This window comes from Penaeus chinensis, chromosome 1, assembly GCF_019202785.1.
Source record: "Penaeus chinensis breed Huanghai No. 1 chromosome 1, ASM1920278v2, whole genome shotgun sequence".
Classification (NCBI taxonomy): Eukaryota; Metazoa; Arthropoda; class Malacostraca; order Decapoda; family Penaeidae; genus Penaeus; species Penaeus chinensis.
In genome coordinates, this window is record NC_061819.1 from 2767969 (window position 1) to 2774935 (window position 6967).

Here is a 6967-nt window from a genome sequence, read left to right on the forward strand (position 1 = left end):
ATCATTTTATTATTATTATTGTTATTATTATTATAATTATTATTATCATTATCATTATTGTTGTTATTGTTGTCGTTGTTATCATGATCAGTATCATCATTATTGTTATCATTATTATTAGTAATGTTATCACTATTGTTATTATTATTGTTATCATTATTATTAGTAATGTTATCACTATTGTTATTATTATTGTTATCATTATTATCATGATTAACATTGTTAATGATATTATCATTATCATTATTATCATTATTATTGATATTATTACTATTATTATTATTATTATTATTATTATTATTATTATCATCATCTTTATCATTATTGCAATTGTAGTTATTATCGTTATTATCATTATCTTTTATCATTTTATGACCATTATCATTATCATTACTAATACTACTATATATATTATCAATGTTAGTATCGCTATTATGACATTATTCTCATTATCATCATTACTATTATCATTACCATTAACATCACTGCTAAAACAATATGAGTAATAAATACAAAGCTAATAGCAACAATAATAACAATAGACATAAACATAAAATGGATAGATAAAAAATAAATAATAACAATAAAAAAAAAAAACATTATAGGTCATATATTTGCCAAGCATCTGATACCACGTGTGTTATTCTATAACCATCCGTCCCCAGCTTTATCTCCCTCTCCCCTTTCCTGTTCTAAGCGGATAGTGGGCTTATCTCCTATCTTCTGTCCCCGGCCTTCCTCTCCTCCTCCTCCCTCCTCCCACCTCCCCTCCCTCCTCTGCCCCCATAACCCCCTCCCCCACCCACCCCTCCCTCCTCTCCCCCTCCCACCCACCCCATTCCTTTATCACTTCTCGTCCTCATATTCCCCTCTTTCGCTAATCCTATTCACGCTGCATTGTGAAAGCTGGCTTCCTTTTTTCCTGTCCTATCTTTTTGCTCTCCCCCCCTCCCCTCCCCTGTCTCTCCCTCCTTTCTTTCATACCCTTCCTCCCACCACCCCTTTCCCCTCTAGACCCTCTCGCCATGAAGGGTTATGGGCTTGTATTCTTCTCTTTGTTGCTTTTATGATGATAGTATTGTTATTATCATTGTTATTATAATAATTATTATTATTGTTATATTATCATCATTATTATCATCATCATTATTATTATTATCATTACTTTTATTAATATTATTATTATTATTATTATTATCATCATCATTATTATTATTATCATTACTTTTATTATCATTATTATTATTATTATTATTATCACCATCATTGTTTTTATTATTGTTTTATTTTTTTTATTATCATCATTATTATTATTATTATTATTATCATTATTGTTATCATCATCATTATTATTATCATTATTATTATTATTATTATCATTACTAATGTCATTATTGTCATTATTGTTATTATTATTTTATTGTTATTTTTATAATCAGAAGTTTTAGTATTATCATTATCATCATTATTATTATCATTGGTATAATTATTATTTTACTGTTATTTGTATTATCATTAGTATTGTTATTATTATTATCATCATCATTATCATCATTATTGTTGCTGTAGTTTTCCACAATGACTATCTTTATCTTTGCCTTCATTATTTTCGCCATTTGCACTTCACCACGAAAGAAAGTATATATCATCAAGTCATTTATAATATAATTCATAATATCAAAAACATTCTTAATCACCAGATCTTATGGGCTACTGTGATGATGATGAAGTTAATTATCCTTATTATCATTGTTATTATTCTCATCAGTAGTATATTCTGTTATTAGTATGTCCTCATTTCCGAGAACTTTGTTAACTTTTTTTAGAAACCCAACTAGAAGACCTGTTTACAACATTCGAGCTGGAGAGTGATATATATATATATATATATATATATATATATATATATATATATATATATATATATATATATATATGTGCATGTGTGTGTGTGTGTGTGTGTGTGTGTGTGTGTGTGTGTGTGTGTGTGTGTGTTATATATATGTATATATATATATATATATATATATATATATATATATATACGTATACATACATACAGGAAAAGGAAATACATTGGCTCATATGGGTGTATTATCTATTCCAAGTCGACTTGTAGGCGCATATAAGTCTCATCATTTCTGTGTCGTTTCTCCTTGCAACATCTTCAGGTGTTCTATTACAGATATAATTAATCGTGTACAAGATGTTAGGTGCTAATTGTAATGTCTTTGTTCTCGACACCTGTTTCGAAATGGGATTCAGAACCAAGGGATCCTGTGTTAATTGTCTCTTTCTGCCTCTCCTCCCTCGTTCTCGTATTTGTTTGTTTATTTGCGTATTTATTGGTTCGTTTGTAGTGGAATGTAGCCTATTCTGTCCAGTTGCTTTTGCACTAGAGACAGTCTAGTGCAAAAGCTCTCTCTCTCTTTCTCTCTCTCTCTCTCTCTCTCTCTCTCTCTCTCTCTCTCTCTCTCTCTCTCTCTCTCTCTCTCTCTCTCTCTCTCTCTCTTTCGTGTGTGTGTGTGTGTGTGTGTGTGTGTGTGTGTGTGTGTGTGTGTCTACCACTCTTTCTCTGTTCTCTTTATTCGTATAAGATTATGAGAATTTAAAACAAAACATTTAAAAACTCCACTATTTGTGTAGAAATAATAAATAAATAAATAAATAAACAAATAAACAAATAAAGTTGCGTGAAAACATTAAATATTACATTAACTGCCTTTCTTTGCAAATATAAATGAGCAGTTGAGATGACCGCAACAACTACAACAGAACCCATGAACCCATAAAGTAAATATTATATAAAGACATTACCTATTGGGAAGTCGACACTGAACGTATGCTCGGTACTCTGAACGATCTGCTTCCTTACTACTTCTCTTTACAATATATATGTTAACAGCCGAAGATTTTAATTGCACACTAACATGGATGTTGGCATATTACCTACAGTAGATGCTACATGTTCATTGTTTTTTTAGTAGTAGTAGATACAAGGCCCCATAGCAGTAACAACCGACTTGGATGTATTTTAATGATTTTATCTGTTGATGGGATTCTAATGTTACTGTGAGCCCTGGTGTACTTGATCCAGCTCTCTATCTTTTGAATAGGAGAGTTTTCCATGCTGCCGTTGAGCTTGAGGGCGAGAAACCAACGTATTGTTTTAAAAAGGGGATATTTGTGTGTGTGTGGGAGGGGGAGAGGCCTAGGCTGTTCTCATTTACATTACGTACTCATGAGACAGGGTACGGCTTGAAGTATGTTGGGGTCTATTTTAATGCGTTCTGAAGTATAATACACTGTTGGGTTTATTTTCTTCTTTTCGTTCGTATGCGTTTCATCTTTATAGTCTCAAAAATATTTTAGAAAGCCCGGGCATTTCTTACTTAATTTCTTATACCTTTTTTTTTTATCTCTCCATTGTCGAAATATTGATAATGATAATTATGATTCTGATGAGATCAAAAAAAAGAAAAAAATATGACAAATATTGGTGGTGAAGACATTATTCTTAGCAGGCATATCAATGACTTAAAATCATTAAGCACTTTATTATCATCACTCTTATTTTTTCTACTAATATCAATAGGATATTATTAGTAAATACAACAAGAAAATCCCTAGCGAACTTTTGACAATTCTTTCACTTCCAGCCTCGTAAAACTTGTCCAACAATTTCCACTTCTCATCACGCTCGAACACCTCATCAGGGCTTCAAGGAGTCCTCAGTGCCCGTTTTCTATTGTCCTCTCAAGGGGGACTTGAGAAGTGCGAAGAGAGGCGACGAGATAAAAGGTGGAAGCACGCATGTTAACATACATAAATACATACATACATATATATAAATATGTGTCTGTACACACACACATATATATATATATATATATATATATAAATATATACATATGTACATATATATATATATATATATATATATATATATATATATATATATACTTATGTGTATATAGATAGACAGATAGATAGGCATATAGATATAGATAGATAGGTTATATATATATACCACACATAGACACACACACACACACACTTATACATATATATATATATATATATATATATATATATATATATATATATAAGTATGAAGAGGTAGACTAACACAGTCGTGAAGAATTTCATCTTTATTAAACGTTTCGAAGGTGAACCTTAGACCTCCATCATCAGTAAACTGTCAAAAAGTACCATTGAACAGTCAGTCAGACAATTATGGATATGGCTTCTGAACAAATTACAAATACGTAAAATTAACTAAGAACAATATATACACAGACTTAATGAAATCATGAAAAAGAACCACATACAATATAAACACAAATTGGATAAAATAACAAATACAAGAAAAAAAAACTATAACAACCACAAAAGGTAAACTAACTATAGAGGGTGTTGGTGAAAGGGAAGGGCTAGGGAAATAAGGTTGTTGCGGCGGTTGTGTTGTTAGTTTGGGTTTCATCATCTGTATGTGTAAGGATTCGGTGATGATAAGGTCTGGGCGGGAGGAATAGGAAGATTAAATACTAATATTTGTGTTGGAGAAAGGGTGAGAGTAGAGTAGAGAGTGTTCTCTTATTGCCGAGAAAGATAATTGTTCTTTTGACAGTTTACTGATGATGGAGGTCTAGTGTTCACCTTCGAAACGTTTAATAAAGATGAAATTCTTCACGACTGTGTTAGTCTACCTCTGCATACTTACGATACGACGCCAGAGTGGCAAACCTATCACAGAATATATCAGAAACAAGTATGGCAAGACGACACTCAATACCTTCAGAAGAACCGAGAAGCTTTCCTACTGCTCAAAAAAGTTGCAGAGAGACATTCGTATCCTTAATCTTTGTAAAAATTGTGACGTTACACCCAATTTTGTCAATTTCCGTGTTCACAGCCCCTTGTTTACGCATACCCAGTCGTGTATGTATGGTGTCGTGTGCTTCTGAACAGGGAAATCTCCTTGTAAACTAAAAAATAAACTGTAAGCACTAAAAAACTAAATGACTATGTATCTTTGTTAAAAAATTGCATTATCTCCATTGGAATTCATCTGTATTTCCAGATTAATCAAAGATAATGTAGATTAATAAACTACGTAGAGTAGACACCATCCATAACAAAAATCTCCTGAATCTAGGAACTTATGTTCAGAAGAAAGTGAATAACGATAAAGTTATATTTAATTTCTCAGACAAAATTCTTACTGAAGAACAAAAAGATGCACTATCTCCAGGCTTAGATTACTGTCTGCCCCCAACTAAAGTAACCTTTCACAAGTTTTATATGTATTTTGAAAAATTATGTAATAATCTTAAAACTTGTGATATCTATAAAAACAACTTTAGCAATGTTACCAACAATGTCACCACGATCGACAACACCGCTTTCATGAAATTCTCACGTCAGATTAAACAGGCACGTGATTCAGAGGCACTCATGTCCCCTTTACAGACACTTAAGAATGACAAAACAATACTTATTACCAAACCAGATAAAGGACTGCTCCGTACCATCAAAGCCATGAAAATACATATAATTTTATTAAGATTTCTGTCTCCAAACCTGGTCTACTCTATAAACTTCATAAACCTAACATTCCTCTAAGACCCATTATTTCTTCGATTGGTACTTTTAACTATAACACTGGAAAGTATATCCCCTCTCACCACCAATCAGTACACAATCGAAAATTCTACTACCTTTGTAAAGGAAATTCCATCCCTTAAGCTTCAACAATCCGTGGCAAGTTTCGTTGTTGAGTCATTGTTCACTAATGTTCCTCCTCATGAAATCAACAATCTCAACAGCACACATCTCAATGAATTTGACCTATCAAAAGATAACTTCAGAAAATTACTTGAGATTGCAGGCCATTACTCGGTTTTTACTTTTGATGATTATTTATACAGTCAAACAGACGGTGTAGCGATGGGTTCCCCTTTAGGCCCGTCTCACACTACTAATGCATTCCTTTGCTATCACGAACAGAACTGGCTTGAACAATGTCCGCCTGAATTTAATCCCGTTCATTATCGTTGATACATCGACGATACCTTTCTTCTTTTTAAACACCTCTCACACGTAAACCTCTTTCTGAACTATCTCAACTCGAAACACCCGAGCATCAAATTTACCCGTGAGGTGCAGGAAAACAATCGATTACCATTTTTGGTCACGCTAATCGCCAAAAGGCTGCTACATAGGGTGATGTCATTCCTCACATGCTGTTGTAAAACTAATAAGGAAAAAAACAGAAAAGATGTAAAGGACGAGGAGACAGGAAAAGAGACACAGTCGAAGGGAGAGAAGACAGAATAAGAGACACAGTCGAAAGGAGAGAAGAGAGAATAAAAGACACAGTCGAAAGAAGAGGAGACAGGATAAGGACCGAGAGAGGAGTCGGAAAGACCTAGGAAGGGATTTCGAAACTACATCATCAAAAGGTTAATATTGCTATATTACCTTATCTGGGAATGAAACTGATGAATAAAATGAATTTGGGTTGCCAAATTGAAGGCTGCATTTACCTAAAGCATCCAATCAGGTGATCGTGGTGCAAAGGCAGTACGATCAGCGGAAGAGCTACGACGCCAAAGACAAGGTTTGCAGAAATGCAAGCAGAGGATCCACTGGGAAGAGAGATGGTGGACTCTTCAATCACCCGAAGGAAGGCAACGGGAAACCACCTTCGTACACTCCTTTGTACAACTATGAAATTAAACATAGTCGCCAACGCCAGGCTCTAATACGGCACAGAAAGAAGAAGCATCACCTATAATAATGGCACCTTCCATACAAGCATTTACCGAAAGCCAACCTTCACAGGCCTCGGACTTCACTTCCTTAGATACGTTAAACTACCGTACATGGGTAGTTTAAGTTTTGAAATCAGGAAGCAACTAAAATCACTGTCACTAAATAATTACCCTCAAATTAAATTCACTTT